The sequence below is a fragment of the Elgaria multicarinata genome, chromosome 6, assembly GCF_023053635.1.
Source record: "Elgaria multicarinata webbii isolate HBS135686 ecotype San Diego chromosome 6, rElgMul1.1.pri, whole genome shotgun sequence".
Taxonomy (NCBI): Eukaryota; Metazoa; Chordata; class Lepidosauria; order Squamata; family Anguidae; genus Elgaria; species Elgaria multicarinata.
In genome coordinates this window covers 84,018,067-84,035,420 of record NC_086176.1, presented here as the reverse complement: position 1 = coordinate 84,035,420, position 17,354 = coordinate 84,018,067, and the positions used below count along the sequence as shown (strand labels likewise).

General features: G+C 42.1%; 1 protein-coding gene across 5 annotated transcripts in view; it reads left to right on the top strand.

Annotated features, from left to right (window-relative positions):
• Positions 1 to 6,873: 6,873 nt before the first annotated feature.
• The window catches only part of GCNT4 (glucosaminyl (N-acetyl) transferase 4), a 35,369-nt gene continuing 24,888 nt past the window's right edge, over positions 6,874 to 17,354 (top strand). For 2 of the 5 annotated variants that reach the window (XM_063127947.1, XM_063127943.1), the window contains exon 1: positions 6,874 to 6,941. The gene's annotated coding sequence lies outside the window, so the exon portion shown is untranslated. Of the gene's footprint in view, positions 6,942 to 7,284; positions 7,306 to 7,366; positions 7,429 to 17,354 lie in introns of those variants that run through there. The other 3 variants (XM_063127945.1, XM_063127948.1, XM_063127946.1) reach the window with 3 other exon arrangements.

Genomic DNA, 17,354 nt, shown 5'->3' with positions numbered 1-17,354 from the left:
TTATATCCTGCTTGGTGTAGATGTGTCAATGGACCCCAGTAGTTGTCAGTGCACTTCAGTAACACTATAAACCAGTAGTGTGGCTCCTGCCTTTTCTATACCACTTACATAGTGGAATATCCTGCAAGGTGTAGATGAACCCTAAGTGATGGTTTAGCATTATATCTGAACATGCATATTGTGTGAAAGCAAGGCAGGGTTCCTTCTGGCCCTCTGATTTTTAGTGTGATACATTTTATTGCTTCCTTTATCTGAGTTGTGGAGTAAAGAGTTCAGATTTGAATAAAGTAAGATAAGGCCAACTAAGAGTAAAGAGTTCAGATTGGAATAAAATAAGATAAGCAACATCTAAGACCATCTCAGCATTAAGATGATATAACATTTAAAAGCAGAATACTCCCTAAAAGTAATTCATTAAACATTAAAAGATTGTTGATTTGTTTTAAAGTCTTCAGTAGGGTGCTGGAAAACAGATGAACCTGCAAGAACTCCATAGGGAGGATGTTCTAGGATTTTGGCACCACCACTAAATATCCTCTTGTGCCCATTTGTCTGGTCTTACATGATGATGTCACAGAAAGCAAGTCCTCTGGTCTTAAAACTCAGCCAGGTTCATATAAGAGAAGGCAATTCTACTCCTAGGCTGTTAAAGGGTTAAAAGGCTAACAGTGCCACTTTAAATCAAGCCCAGAAACAAATATGATCAACATGACTGAAACAGGATCTCAATTACATGCTTTGTCCAGGGAATTTCTAACCTGTTTTCAAAGGCTGACCCAACTAGGGCATGAGTGACTGATGCCAGGCCAATATTTTCTAGAAATGCTATAACTGGCAAACCAGCTGAAGCACTTCTGGTTTCTGCTATCACCTGTAGATCCAGATAAATCACCAAGTCCAGGAACAACCCCAAGCTGTGGGTCTGTTCCTTAAGCCTAAACTGGTTGTATATCCTCTCTCCCAGATCACCAGAACTCCCGGTCAACAGTACTTCCATTTTCTCTAGATCAGAAGATGTAAAAGAAAGATATGGTGGTATGGCATCAGCATACTTATGTCATCTCGGCCCAGATATTTCATGTAGATCAAGGGTGGGCAGCATGTGGGCCGTGGACTGTGCATGGGCTCTATCCTTCCTCCACCTCCCACCCTGGCCCACAAATCACTGCTGTGCCAAGAAATTGCCACTGAATGTTGGTGGTGCATGGTGGTGTTGGTGAGGAAAAAGGTACATTTCCCACTTCGAAACAAGGTGTGCATGCCTTGTTTTAATGAAAAATCTTGTTTCCACAGGGCTTTGATATACTTTTTTTAAAAAGGAAACTGCACATTTTTCTTTCACTGAATTGACAACGAAGTTGTGGCAGTGAAATTGGGGGTGGGCTGGTGCATTCTCAAGTGGATACCTGGGTTTTTTTACAATTAGCTTCTGTGGGGCTTCTGGGATTAGCTTTGTTGGCAATGTTGTCCAGTGAGAGTTTGGTGTTGTTGTATTTTAAAAATCATAGTATCCATAAAATCCACTTCATTCCACAGTTCCATTATATGAAAGAGAAATATATATATATATATATATATATATATATATATATATATATATTTACACACACACACACACACACACACACACGATTCAGTTTCTGACCTCATCAGTAGCTGTGCTAAATGGGTATCAGAAGTGGCAGTTTCTTATCAGCTTATTCTCACAGGTCATTCACAACACAATGCTTTATATTTCCCATCCAGTAATCTATTACCTGTAACTGATATCTTGGAAGCAAAGAAAACTAGGCCAGTATGCTTTATTAAAACTAAAGTATCTGCTGCCTTTTTATTTTATTTTAAGAAACACTGTTCTATTGTCCTATTCTATTTGCCTGTTAGAACCTTACTCATAACTGAACATATGGAACTGCCTTGGTCTTTCTCAGCCTTCCTCAGTCGATGCTCTCCAGATATGTGGAACTACAACTCCCAGGATCTCCCAGCCAGCATCTGTATGAAGGCTGGTCTCTAGTCTTGTATTTGCCTACCCTGGCAGTAAGATCTTAACTAGGAGGCCTTTCCCAGCCCTACCTTAGCTCCCTTGCAGGAAAGGCTACAGAGCGATTTTTTTTTTCTTTGACATGATACTTCTCGGAAAAAGAAGCTGATATCCTTTCAAGGCCCAAGCATCATTTTGGGGTGTGAGGCACTACGAACTTGTAAAATGGTCCCACTCCCACACATATACCATGATCCAATCCCATATATATGATATTATGAGTCATGAAAAAATGTTTGAATTTTAATTCTGAAATTATTTTTTTTACATTTCTGAAATTATACCGGGGCCCACACTAAGGGCTTTCTGACCATACTCCAACCCTGCTTTTTTGTTATTTTTGTTTAGCATAATATCCAGTTTGAAGAAGAGTCCTATAAAGCTTGCTGAATAATTTGTAACTTTTGTGATTGTTTCTAATAAAGATATTAGCTCGCCATTTTTTTTTTAAAAAAATTTTTGTATCAACCAATACCGGCACAAACATTTAACAAAAACACCAATTCACTTTAAAGCTTTGTTTTCTGGCCCTTTTCTTTGCAAATTCATCTATTAGCTCCCCAAAGTCAATTTATCTTGCAAGTTAAGTGTGTGGTGTGTGTGTGTGTGTGTGTGTGTGTGTGTGTGTGTGTGTGTGTGTGTGTGTGTGTGAGAGAGAGAGAGAGAGAGAGAGAGAGAGAGAGAGAGAGAGCACACACACACTAGACTATACTTGTTTTGGATCTATAAATCCTATAAGCAGCACTGGTTCCCATTGTACCTTGGATCAATGTTCCTGATTATTTCCCCCCCCCCCAGCTGTCCCTCTCTCTTATATATGCACAAGGAAGTCTGAGGCCTTAGCTAGACCTAAGGTTTATCCTGGGATCATCCCGGGGTCGTCCCTGCCTGCTCCCGGGATATCCTGTGTGTCATTTACATGAACAGGGATGATCCCGCGAGAAACCTTAGGTCTAGCTAAGGCCTGAGTCTGGTAGTTCTTGACAGAGGGCATGTCATGCCTAAATGCCCAAGAGAGATGGTGGCCATTCTACTGGTTATTTTAATGGTATTTGCTAATTTAGCCCCATAAAGGCCAACAGAGCAGTTAAAATTAATATTACAATACAGCAATAGCACATCAGAAACAGCAGATATTCTAATGCTCCCATTCAATGAGTAAAAACCTCAGTACAAGTTCAATCAACAATAAAACATCAGTAGCAGCCAATCTAGACAATATACATGATTGAAGCTGGCTGCCATGATATACTTTTTGAAAGAAAAACATTTTACTTGATACAAAGTACCAGCTCCAGGGATGAAGGTCTCTCTCAGGAAAGAGGGAGTGATAACACCAATTGTTCCCATTTTTACAGATGTGTGGATAAACCCTGCATTATGGTATTTGCTTCTGAAATGTCATCTAAGCAAAAGAGATAAACTGAAACTCCAACTTTGCAAAAGGACCCAACAGAATGCTGGAAACTTTCCAAATTTGCTGCTAGTGGAATTGGAAACAAGCAAACTGATTAAACATTCAAATAATTACTCCACCCCCAACAAGCAAAAGTCGGTCAGTTGGCACAGAAAGGGATTAACAAGCTGTAACTCAACTAAGCCACAAGAGTTCCCACACCTGAATTTTGCTTTATTGTTCACAGCCACCAAACCCTTTAATCTTCGGTGCTTTAAAAGTTGCCAAATCAACACTTTAAAAGCCCAGCTCTGTTTTCCTCGTGTCCTGTTTCTTACAGTACAATCCTAAAGGTGTCTACTCAGAAGAAGTCCCACGGAGTTCAATGGGATTTACTCTCAAATTAGTGGATGTAAGATTGCATCCTCTTTGCACGGATGACTGACAAATTTCTGAGCCCAGAAAGGGGCTGATAACCTAACACAGCTTTGGAATGGTGTAAAAGCTGGAACGGAACAGCCTTTCACTTTAAAAAATGTTAAAGACTATGGCATATGTTAGAGATATTTGAGAACAGTATTTTTGGACTGAAACCCTTGCAATATATTAGTGTTAACCCCATAATGCCCAGAACCTATCCGCAACAGAATGAAATAGCTCAGAATACCAATGTCTAAGCAAGCTAAGCCAACCAAGTTCACCAGGCACATATGACTATGGGAGGGATGCAATCAACCACAAAACTTCCATCAAAACCATGTTCTTGTGCCTGTTCCAGGCAATAAATGGCATCTGGGGGAAATAGCCTGGAATACCATTGATTGAGTCAAACCAACAAGGCAGTAAGCCTGTGTGCACCAGTTGCTGGGGAACATGGGTGGGAAGGTGCTGTTACACCATGTCCTGCTTGTTCATTCCTGGCTGGTTGGCCACTGTTTGAACAGAGTGTTGGACTAGATGGACCCTTGGTCTGATCCAGCATCAGGGCTCTTCTTATGGTCTTATTCACCAGGCTCACATGAGTGGATGAGAAAGGTCTATGGAAACCACATTCTGGTATCTGTTCTGGGCAATAAACTGTGCTCTGAGGAAATGGCTCAGAATACCAATTTCCCAGATGGTGAAACCAAACAAATTCATATATTGGACTATTAGCTGTGATTTTAAATAAAGTTCTTTTGAGCAACAGGCAGTTAAGGAGTTCAGAATGCCTGTTTCCTATGCATTCTTGTCAAGGATATTGACATCCTATATTGAGTCAAAGGGGAACAAACAGCTTGAAATGCTCAAGTTTAATGCCTCCCAAATAATTAAATTGACCACTATTCCACTAACACACACAGGGAAAGATTAGGGCTACATTCTGCAATTGTTTTCAGTGGTGAATTAGACCAAACTTTTCCTTGGTCAGCAAAAAGGCCCCATGAATTCCTAGTCCTGTGTTGCCTTATGAAGCATCTAGCTGTACTGCTAGAAGAGGTCTCCCTCTCACTGGTTAACCCATCCTGCCAGCTACTAATGTAAGCAGCAAACTGGCATGGATCAACTCACAAGATTCCTCTAGCAATACAGTATGGCTCAGGTGCTTCATAATTCAATACAGGATCTTGGCTGGTCTCAAGTACTCAATCCTCCCCATCTGGATAATGATCTGAAAGACGAAGGAAAAGTGTGGGTACACTGAAGGTAGGTTCTAAGCAAGCATAATGTGGCATTGCACAACATCCCTTATCACAGGGCGCATTGGTAGATATCAGACTTAGTTTCTGATTTCCTAGCTTTGAGAGCTTGAGTCAATGTAAGATAGCTGTACTCTGGTATTAAACCAACAGGGGTTTTTATCATTAAATATAACTTCAGTTGATTTAACAACAGAACATTTAATATGATAATATCACATAAGAAGAGCTGTGTTTGATCAGACTGTCCATCTAGTCCAGCACTCTGTTCACACAGTGGCCAACCAGCTGTCGACCAGGAACCCACAAGCAAGGAACGGGTGCAACAGCACCTTCCTGCCCATGTTCCCCAGCAACGTATATATAGGCTTACTGTCTTTGATACTGATACAAGTGTTACTTGGTAGGGTTAAGAATTAACAGCACACTTTTGTAATTATTAAGACTGTTTTGATTCTGTTATATTATTGTAATAAACATTAAAGATGGCTTTTCATGCTAACTATGGCCAGATCTACACCAAGCAGGTTATATCGCTATGAACCCATTTTGAAAATGCTATATGGAATGTGTCATGGGGCCCAACAGTTATCAGAGCACTTCAATACTGTTATAAAGCACTAGTATAGATCCTGCCAATGAGTGGTAGCATTTCTTTATGGGTTATAAAGCACTAGTATAGATCCTGCCAATGAGTGGTAGCATTTCTTTATGGCTTATTGCATCACTCCCATCTAGTCATGTGTGGATAGTGAATTTGGTTGATTTGGCTCACTCAGAAGTTGCTGTTCTGGGCCATTTTCCAGAATAGGGACTATTGCCTGAAACAGGTAGTGGAACATGCTTTCTGTGGAAGGTTTATGGTTTATTACACCCATCTAGTTATGTGCGGCTGGTGAATTTGGTTGGCTTGGCTCACTTAGGGCATTCCATTCTGTTCCAAATGGGTTTGGGGTATTATTATTATTATTATTATTGGTAACAACAACAACAACAGTAGTGGTGGTATTGTGATGGTTTCAGTCCTAAAATATTGTTCTCAAGTGCCTCTATCACATGCCATTGTTCTTGCCATTTGTGTTTTTAAATAAGGGGGCTGTCCAGGGCTGTTCTGTTCTATTCCAGCTTTTATACTGTCCCTGCAGCCTTCCCCTAACCAGTGCCCTCTAGAAGTATGTCCACCATGCTGGCTGGGGGTGATGGGAAGTGTAGGCCAATGTGCTGGGGATTATGGGACTTGTAATCCAACACATGTGGAGGACACCAGGTTGGGGAGGCTGACTTAGCGCCATTGCAGGACAGATGCTAAAATGCCAACAAGCCGAACATTTTACAAAACTGCAAAGGTGTTTTATTTATTTTTCTTTTTAAATAAACACATGAATAAATAACAGGTGTGATGGAGAAAGGGGATGGCCAAGAGCTTACTATAACGAACGCTTCCAAACCTCAATGTTTTGCATATTTAGGTCACCTACACAGCAAAAGCGAAGTATTACTGGAGGTGCTTGGCACAACACACCGCCAGGATTAGTGTTCCAGCAGCAGGGCTGCGGAGTGGGCTGGCGGGAAAGGGACTCGCTTTGGCAGGAGAAGGCAACAGTTCAGCATCGCATTTCCTTCCTCAGAAGCAAGCTGGTCTGGCTTGGCGAGAGCCGCGGCGCCGGCGGCGAGAGTTCGTCGCTGCTTTCCACCCCGCCCCTTTTCCCACTAGCGAAACCGAAAGAAAGAAAAAAAGAGAGGCAGGTTGAGGACAAAGTTCCCGAACACGCGCCTTGGTGCTGGCGGGACGTAACCAACACGGCTGCTCCTTTTCCTCCCGGTAAGGGACCCCTATGCCCTGGTTTCCCCCCTCCCCCGGGCTCCCCAGTGTGGGAATAGGAAAGCACGGGATGGGGTCCTTTTGGGGTGTCCTTGGCGGGCGCCTCTTCACTCACGACTGAGGCATGTCACGTTGCGGCTCTTTTGGTTCCTGCTTCTGGGCGGCAGCGGCAGCAGGAGCCGTGCTCCTCTTCCTTCTCCTCCAGGGTGGAGAAAGGTAGCGGCCGCCCCTCCTTCTTCGACCACGTCATGGGGTCCTCTCCCTCGTAGAAGCAACTGTTCCTTCGCCCACAGACACGAATGCGCGGGTGAGGGAGAAAGAACGCGCTGCTGCTGCTGCCGCCGCCGACACCGAGGAACTAGCCGTGAGTGAGCGCGCGCGCGCGCGACCAGGCCAGCTGCAAACATCTGCCCTTCCCCAGTTCACAGCAGCTGCTGACAGCGCCGGGACAGGCACGGGGCGAATCCCTTCGCTCGGTGGCGCTCTCGTAAGTGGCGTTCGTTTTTCCAAAGGGAAAGAAACTTTTTGTGTGCGCGCGCGCCTGCCTGTCTGCTAGCCTTACCCGCTCTAGGCAGCGGCAACGGCGAGTGAGAGGCGAAGCCGGCTGGTTGGAGTGGGGATAGGCTCGAAAAGGAGGTGGGCGAGGAAGCGCGCGCCGGGGCTTCCCCTCTGTGGACTTCGGTTGCGCACAAGGCGCAGCCCCTCAACCTCGTGCATTTCTGTGCAAGAACTTAGCGCGGCGGCTGCAACCTCTGCAGTCCGAGACTGAACTGCGTTTAGGAACATCCCCCCCTTTCCAAAAGGCTTTTGCAGCCGGCCAAGTAAGCAAGTGGAGGATAAGGGCAACTTTCGAGTAATTCTATAGAGCAGCCATGCTGGCTACAGTAATTGTCGTCCAGCACGCCTGGGGGGCACCAGGACGGGGAGTGCTGGTAACTATAGAAAACCATTCGGTTTTCACAGAGTGACTTTCCTTCGCTTCTGTGTAGCAACAACCAACCCTTGGTTACATAGAGATGATGCCTCCCGCCGCCACACACACCCTTGTAGCTAAGCTCCGGAACTTTTTGCATTAGAAACTCAAGGGCTGGCTAGCCCGGAGCGATCGCTTGGAGTTGCCCGCTGGGGGATGTAACTCACAGACCTTCCGCCCTCCCTCACCACACCCCAATTTTGCTTGTGATGTCAGCCCTTGCTCCTGGACGCCTAGTTGTTTTGCAAGTTGTCAGGCGGTTCTCGAGCACTTCCTGTGATTGCAGAGTATGCTGTTTTCTGTTCCATCTCACTCTAGAACGGCTGCTGCAAACTTTGACTTCTCATTTTGAGGCGTTCAGCTCGCCTCAAAATGAGACTTTTGCTTTTTTAGGGCTGCAGACTTTTGCTTTTTTAGGGCTGCACCAGTCCCCAAACTGGTGCTCTCCAAATGTGGTAGACTACAACTGGCATGATTCACTGCCCTGCTGTACAGAGGAAAATGTAAATTTGTTGATTTCATGTCCTTGTGCTAAAGGCACAAAGTCTCTATTCTATAGGCATATAGCATATTCAGGAGCATATGGGACTTTTTCTTCCTAGGAAGTGGGAGAATGTGTGGACAAATTTTGGACCATTTGTTGCCAGGAAAGTATCCCCTGCCCCAATGCTGCATCATCATCATCATCATTATTATTATTATTATTATTATTATTGCACCATCAACGGTGCTTTACAGAGTATAAAAGGATAGTGCCCTGCAGAGTTTACAATAGAAAATTCAACACAGGAGAAGCCTGCAGAATGGGGTTTAATCAGAAAACTCCTAGTTGTTACTAAAATATTATTAAGGTGTAATCCTATGCACGTTTAGGCAGAAAAAAGTCCTACAACTCTCAGCATTCCCAACCAGCCATAGGAATTGTAGGAATTTTTTTGTCTAAACATACATAGGATTGTGCCCTTAGATATGTATTTTTGGAATACATAGACATAGTGTCGCACAAGTGGGCAAGAGCTGTGAATCAGGAATTGCCTTGCTAAAACTTAATCTCGATCTTGAAATCAGTAGGTAGCTTTTAGGCAGTGCATTCTTTCTCAGCCTAAACACCCTATCTGCAAAATATGGTTGTTGTACTGAGAAAATGTATGTGAAGCACTTTGAACTTTTAAAATCAGCCTTTCCCAAGCTGGTGTTCTCCAGATGTGTTGGACTATGGTCCTCATAATCCCCAGCCACCACAGCTATTGGACATCCCCACTGGCCATGCTGGCTGGGGATTATTGGAGTTGTCGTCCAACACATCTGGAGGGAAATGGCTGTACTAAATTCCAAGTCTTATTGCTATTATTAAAAATACAATAAATAGAGCGGTCACAAAATTAATCTAATTGCATAATTTTATGCATGTCTCCTCAGAAGTAAGCCCCACTGTGTGCAATCATGCATACATTTTAGTAAGTCTGTTTAGGAGTGCAGCCAGTAGTTGATTAACTGTATTGAAATTTGCATACATTACATATGGATAAAACTGATAATTCTGAAATGAGATGCATGCTTTGTTTTTGGATGATACATACATAGCGGTTATTGGGGACACCTTTTATAGTTATATTTATTTATTTATTTATTTATTTATTATGTTTCTATGCCACAAAATAGCCAAAGCTCTCTGGGTGATTCAAAACAATTAAAATCATAAAATACAGGATGATAAAATACAATATAAAAATTAAAATTTTAAAGTATAAAAATAATAACCAAATACAAACTAGCTGCAGTTCAAAGATTTAAAATACAGTACCAGATTTGAAACAGAAACACTAAAATGATTGGGAATATAAAAATGTCTTTACTTGGCACTGAAAAGAGCAAGTGCAGATGGAAAGTACTGCCATAATATGATCACATTGGCCAGTCCTTATTAACCATTTTGCTGCTCTTTTTTTTGAACCAGCTCATGTTTCCAAACCATTTTGAAAGGCAGCCCCACGTATAGCACATTGCAGTGATCCAGGCGAGAGGTTATCAGAGCATGGATAACTGTAGCTAGGCTATCTCTGGCCATTTCTACACTTGCCTTTTCCCCCAGGATCGTCCTGGGACCATCCCTGTGCATGCAAATGACACACAGGGGATCCTGTGAGCAGGCAGGGACGATCCCTCCATTTTCCTGGGATAATCCTTAGGTGTAGAAAGGGCCTCTGTCCAGATAAGGATGTAGTTGGTATATCAGCCAAAGTGCTCTGCGCCACTGAATCTAATGACAGTGCTTGAGCCAAGGGCACCCCCAAACTATCAATCTGAAGATTTAGGTACAGTGCAAATCCCTCCAGAACCAGTTCAACATCACTTAGCCGAACAGACAAACCGCCCACTAACAGCACCTCTGTCTTGACTGAATTGGGTCCTAGTTTATTTGCTCTCATCTTTGGTTAAAAGTTTGTAGTAGATTAATCTAACTGATTCAGTGTTGCAGCCCTAAAAATATATGGTCAGGATTTTGAAATCAGTTTTACAGAAGACTGTAGCCATTTTTTTTACACATACATGAATTCATTGATACACATGTTCAATAAATGTGTGTATATGGACAGGCACTGCCCCTTATTTACACATCTTAATTGAATCCGTAAACAGGGCCTCCACAGGTATAACTTTATGAATGAAAGGTCTGTTCAGGAATCAAATGAAAATCTGTGAATTAGGTGGGGGTGGAGCCTGCTGCTGCAATGCTATTCTCCCCCCCCCCCCCCCATTCTTATCTATTATGTATGAAAAGGACTATTGTGTTTAAGGCTATAATCCTATAACCATACACATACTTACTAGGAAGAAAGATCCATTTAACTCAGTTGGACTGACTTCTGAGTAAACATGCATAGGATCAGGCTACAAATTGGTTTTTTTCTTTAAAAAAAACTATTACAAGTTGCACTTTTTATTAATAAAAAGGAGTTTTATCTTCCTGCTCCAAACAGTAGTTATCTGTCCAGTAGCAGTAGTTCTTTCAGTAGTGGAGGAGTGAGGACTAGGCTAGCCTGCCAAAGTTCCTATGCAATAAGGTAAACAAAGCTGTGACTTTTTTGGTGAAATGGCAGGCACAGAAAAGTGCTGGAGCAGAAATGTTGAGCTCCATTTCTGATTCAGCATTCTGTGAGGAACACTGTGAGTAGAGTACGGTCTTCATAATCCATTTTGAAGCAATTCAGAAGAGGAGAGCAAAGTACAGAAGAAGCAGTATGTTTAGCAATGAGAAATGGCAGCTGGAGTATGTGTGTGTGTGTGGTGGGCTTCATAGCACTCTTTTAAAAGGCTTTCTCTGAAAGTGGGTGATGAAATGCTTGTTGTGAGAGACACAAAGTGACAAGAGGCACTTGAATGTTAAGAAAGCACACAGATTGGTGATTTTCGAACATTCAGGTAAACTATCTAGATGAATTATTAAATATTTAGACATGGTTAAATAGTAGGAGGATGTGATTTAAAAAGTAAAATCATGCCTCGATGAAGAATATGTGCTTTGAGGTTATGTGATTCTCAGACCCATAGCACATACCAAAAGAGAAGTCTCAGAGAGGGTATTACATGGTATTGCAGTAAGGTTACATGTGTTCACATATAACCATAAGCCAAACTTGCTGGCTTATCCTGGTTTACTGTGAATGAGCAGTGTGTTCCTTCCTACTTTGATCCTCCCATCATGGAAACAGGTAAAATAAACCAAAACGTAAATTTCCATGCGATGTCAGAACCTGGGCCCCTGGTTTGTTGATTCCAAACAAACACAAATATACATAAGCCAGCAACAAACCCTGGTTTATTACTGCTTACAATCCTGGTGTTTGGGGAAGCAACAAACCAGGATCCCAGGTTCAGATATCATTACATTTCTGGTTTGTTTTACTCACCCACCTGAAGTGAGTAGCAAAATGGAAATGAAGGAGCTATGTGTATCAGCATGCTGCTGTTTGGGATGTCAGCATTCCTGGCTTATCATGATAAGCAATCACATCTTTGCTTAAACACTGACATGGAAGTTCAGCACTGGACTGTTAATCACTTCGCTCCCATCTTGATGAGCATGGGAGGAAAGGGCATTGCTCTTATTCTCTGCAGTATGATGAAATTGGCTCTGCTCTGTCAATAATAATTTGTCAATAAGTTGTCAACAACTGAGCCAGCCGTTGCTAAAATTTGGCTTTTCAGTTCTGGGAAAAACATACTTCCAGGTGTAGTGGGGAGCAGTAGAAACAACATCACCAATGAGAGAGACTTGTTACCTGCCCCTCTCCAGGCTTCTCTCTCTACTGGTTGCATGAATGGGAAGGAACTAATGCGCCAGATACCTATTTTGATAAACTGGAGATGCGCAGCTGTACAACGGCAAAGCTCTCTGTTCACAACTCCAGAAATGTGCAGTTCTGAATATGCAGAAATGTTCCAAGGGGGCGGGAATGGATTGGAACAGAGGCAATGGCTGAATAGGGGGAAATGGGGTGATGGGAGAAAACAGCTTAATTTTACTTGAGGAAGCAAAAAACCCCAATGATCCTGTACAGAGTCTGAAGGTTCCGTTGAGAGCACCCCACCACCCCAATTTTGCCCCATTCCAGCAAACTGCCACTGAGTTATAGCTTCCTACCTGTATTTACTCCAAACATCAGAGAAGCTAAATAACACAATGTCAGAGAAGCGAGTATAATGCAGCTAGGAATGGGTTAAGAAAAGGAGTGATGGGGAGGGGGAAGGGGCAGCTCCAGCCCTTGACCACGTCATGGTCAGGTCACAGGCATGCCCAGGATTTACTGCAGAGGAATGGGGGCACATTGCAGAGTGAGCACATAGGAGCCACTTTAGCTAAAAAGAATGTAGCAAAATAACTCTGTGATACTGCAACTTTTTGAGGCAGAAGTGGCTGGCTGGGTGTGCGCTGGCCGCAATGTCATGTGCCACAAAGGGCCTCACAATGCACCCAAGCTGCAGGGGGGGGGACCCCTGAAGACACCCCCTTGGGTTTTTTTGTAAAATGAAATTGGATTGTGTTCTTTTCCAATGCTTACAAGTTATGAGCCAAGTTATAATTATTACTGGGGTGTAGTTAAATGGATTGAATTTTGGATTAGGAAAACCTGGACTTAGTAGTTAGTCTTTGCCTAGTTTAGCTTCAGTTTCCCATCTATAATATGGGAATGTTACTTGATTTTCAGAGTTGTGAGGTTAAGTAAGCTGACATTTAAAAATGTGCTTTGGATATCAGAAGTACAATATAAATGATTTTACATTAAAATATTTTTCCAACATGGAATTTCAAGGTTAAATTTTCTAATAAATGACATCTATAATAAGGGGATACAGTTGTTGTTTTAAGTACTATGTGCTACACACCCAAGGCTTTTACCTAGGTCTTATTAATTACTACCATTAATCATAATTAATTCCATTAATCATTCCTTGGCTTTTAAAGCAGCAACATTTAATTATTACTTGTCACTTCGAAAGGATGCATGAAACCTTTGTTAGAATATTGTCCAGTGTGTGTATGCAGATTTTTTTTTGCATCTCAGCCTATGCTCTTCTAATGATAAATTGAAGCCAGTATTAGACAGTTTAAGCTACATCCTGGAAAAAACCAGAATTTTATTTTGCCTTAGTGCCTTAGTGAAATCTCAAAGTCCCAACAAGGTGAATTAAAAAACATTTGTTTTCCACGTTTCCCCTTTTAAATGGTTCCTATGGCTATGAGCTCTGTCAGACGAGCATTTTATTGCACACTCACTGGGCACTCACAGATTTTCGCGGGTCTCTCTCATAACGTCATCTGCCTCCCACACTCCTCCCGCCCCTTCTAGCTTTCTTCGTGTGACAAAAACCTATTTTTTAAAGACGGAAGTTGCTGCTATCTCCTGCTGTGTGAAGGAGAAGCAGCGGGAACAATACTGCCCACTGAATGGGCCATGTGCATGTTATTTAGTTCTTCTTTCAAAAGAGGATGTAATGAAGGACAAACATGTGGGCGGAGGAGCAACGGCAAGCAAATATGATTTTCCCCTGTGTGATGACGCTCCATATGAAGCTACTTTATTGGTTCATCTATCAAGAACTATCAATTCTAATTGAATCCCCAAAGTCTTGAACAGAGGTCTCTTCATCAGCCCAATGGCCTGACTTCCTATTAACAGGCATTGCCAGGGGTTTACCTGGAACTTTTTTCATTCAAAGAATGTGTTGTGCCACTCAGCTATGTCACGCGTCTTGTTGCCCCTGTAGCTGTGCTTTTAAGAACAGCATGATGTGCACATGTCAGCAAGTGATAAAGTTTTTCCATGATGTTAAAAGCTTCACTTGCTGATTTCCGCACATCAAAACACAGGAGCGGGCCAGGTTGTTTTTGTTCTGCTCTTCAGTTGGCAAACCTAATTTTGAATGAAAATTGAATTTTTTTATTTCAAGGTGGGCTCCATTTATATAAGTAAAAAGGTACAGCTGGAGATTTCTTCCAGGAACATGGAAGAATTAGAACTTTAAATTAATATTAATTGCTGTAAGCCTCATAAAAAAAGAACTGGTTTTACAGCCTGTAAGCAGGTGTTAATCACATCTTCTCTGTTGTCTGCAAATATTCCTCTGTCCCGACCTGTGGCATCTCAGCTTTTATTTTAAGTAAGAACTGTATTAAATAAAATTTCACAAAGAATTTGTCAAACCTAAATTTGCGGAGAAGTATATTTTTGTCACCTGTGACTCTATTTGCATTGTTAGGCTGTTTGGCTGAACTTGAACACACTTTCCTGGAAGTAAGTTGTATTTAACTCAATAAGACTTTTAAGTAGGCATGTATATGATGGCACCATCAATATATATGACTAATGTGCTTATTATTTTTAAACAGCAGAAGATTTTTCTACAGTAGGTGTGTGTGTGTGTGTGTATGTGTGGTGAGGGGGCGTAACAAAGCATTATGTCTCTCTTTGAACAGAAGAGCTTTCCCTTTTGAGAATAAAGGTGGAACTACACATTTCAAGGAATATACAGGACTCAACATGTGGGAAGGCAAAAGATGGATGTTTAATTGTTCTCTTCCTTATCTGCTGATTGTCCATTGCAGATATTGCCAAATAGTTTTAAAAATTTCTTGTACCCCAGTTGGGCTCCAAAACTAGAATTAAACTTGACAGAGGGAAAAGCAGCCATGGTGGTGGTGGATGTGTGCAGAAGAGAATTGGTGGGTACAGGAGGGTATAAGTCCTAATTTTTAAGGATCTTAACCATCTTTCACACTTGCTGATTTTTTTCCTACAAATAACTCCTTCATCCCACATTTGTATTTCTTCAGCAACCCATTTTTCTCAAGGGTTTGGGACCATGAATTTGCCCAAACGATATATATAATCACCCTAATTTTGCCAAAGAAGAGGTTCTAGGGCGTGGGTCCCCAATCTTTTGGGGATAGTGAGTACATTTGAAATTTTAGAGAGGGTTGAAATTTTTAGAGAGGGTTGTGGATGCTCTTACAAAATGGCTACCATAGGGGAGCTTGCCCATTTATAAAAGGGCTAAACATTCGTTTCCCAGAAGGCAAACTGGTGAGACTGAAAGAAGAGTAACTTGCCCAAGAACCTAAGTACAAGGCAAAGGTGGGGTCTGAGCTCCAAAACACAAAACCACTCCTTTGAACCCAAATAAAGATGGTGCTGGAGGACACCATTTGCTTTGTAGCATGGCAGCCTCCCAGTTATTTTATTGTTTTCAATTTAAAAAATCATAAGAAAAAAAAACACCAGGAGCAGGCAGCTTGCTGGGCACCAACAGAAGTCTCTATGGGCATATTGGTACCCAAAGGGAGTATGTTGGAGACTCTAGCTTAAGAACATAAGATTGTAAGCCTGTGGGCAGGGACTTTCTTAAGAAATATTTTTGTAAGCTGCCTTGAGAGCCTTTTTTGCTAAAGGGCGGGATAAAAGTACTAAAATAAATAAATAAATAAATAAATAAATAAAAGAAGAACTATGCTGGATCAGACCATGGGTCCATCTTGTCGAGCACTGTGCTCACACAGTGGCCAACCAGCTATTGACCAGGAACCCACAAACAGGGCATGGTGCAACAGCACCCTCCCACCCATGTTCCCCAGCAACTGGTGTATATGGGCTTACTGCCTCTGATATTGAAGGTAGTTGGAACCTCTATATGAGACATAGAAATAATGCAAATCTTACTGAAGTCCCGTGGTCTGTAAAGATCCCACATACTACATCCCAATTAGAATTACCTTTGTAGACTGTTTGTACCAGCAGCTATGGATAGTATCTCTTGTGGATGTTGGTACCAAATGTATGTGCATGCATGCACATACAAGTACAATGGAAAATTAAGACAGGGCTAGCTAAATCTAACTTAAATATAAATGGCATGTTGTTTTTGTAATGCTATATGGGCTATGAATCAAGGTGTATGCTTATAAATGTTGAGCACTGTGAAAGGATGAAATAGAGATGCCATCAGTCTGGGAGAACAGCATTCCCCACTTCAGCCCTGTAATTATACATTCGGAACAAGAGGATCTGAATGTAAACAGAGATTAAAAAAGAAAACCAATTCTTTCTCATTTTAAGAGCATAAGATGGCTCCCCCATCCTAGCACATCTGTAGGTTGGCTTTCCCCCCAAAACTGCTTTTTCATGATGCTGTTTTACCTTGACTTTTTCAATTGCCTTGATGTCACCACACTGTTTCTTCTGTCTGTCGCTGGTGACTTCACTTCAAATTAGAAAAGTGGGTGTAGCTAGGCAAGGTCAGTTCCTTGGCCAGGGTGGGTGCAGGAACACAGAGCAGGGGGCCTGGGGGAGGTCTGGACAAGTTGAATAATGGCCACCATGACCATATTACAGTCTGGGGAACAAAAGTAAGGGTAGTTGTGATGTCTAATGCATCAGTTCAGTGAACTGTAGCAGCGCAGAGACTTTCAAAGTTGTGCAGGGTTTTTATGTTTTTCGGTCTGCGGCCCATTCCCACTGTCTGACTACGGTGCTGCGATTTTTGCTCTCTGGATAGTCCATGCTTAGTCCTGCCATTTAAACACATTGATGCAGCTTTGCAGCAGTGATGTTGCAGAGTTTTGGGGGAATCAGAATGCAAAGTAGCGTTGTATAGACATAGCCCTGGTGTTTTTCCTGTATACATAGATATCCAAGTATTACCTATAGGGAAGACCATTGAAAACCCATGGGCTAAGAATACAGCATACTTTTCTCTCTGGGTGTGAAAGTCTTATTCTTGATATAATTTGAAGCTGTTTTTATTAATGCCTTTTGAATTATTCATCTGGATCTTAAAAACAAGTCTGAGGCTGATCGACTTGTCATACATTGAATGGAAAATTCATTCAGTTGCAACATTGATTAAGGAAATGATTTGTGTGTGAATAAATCACAAAGGCC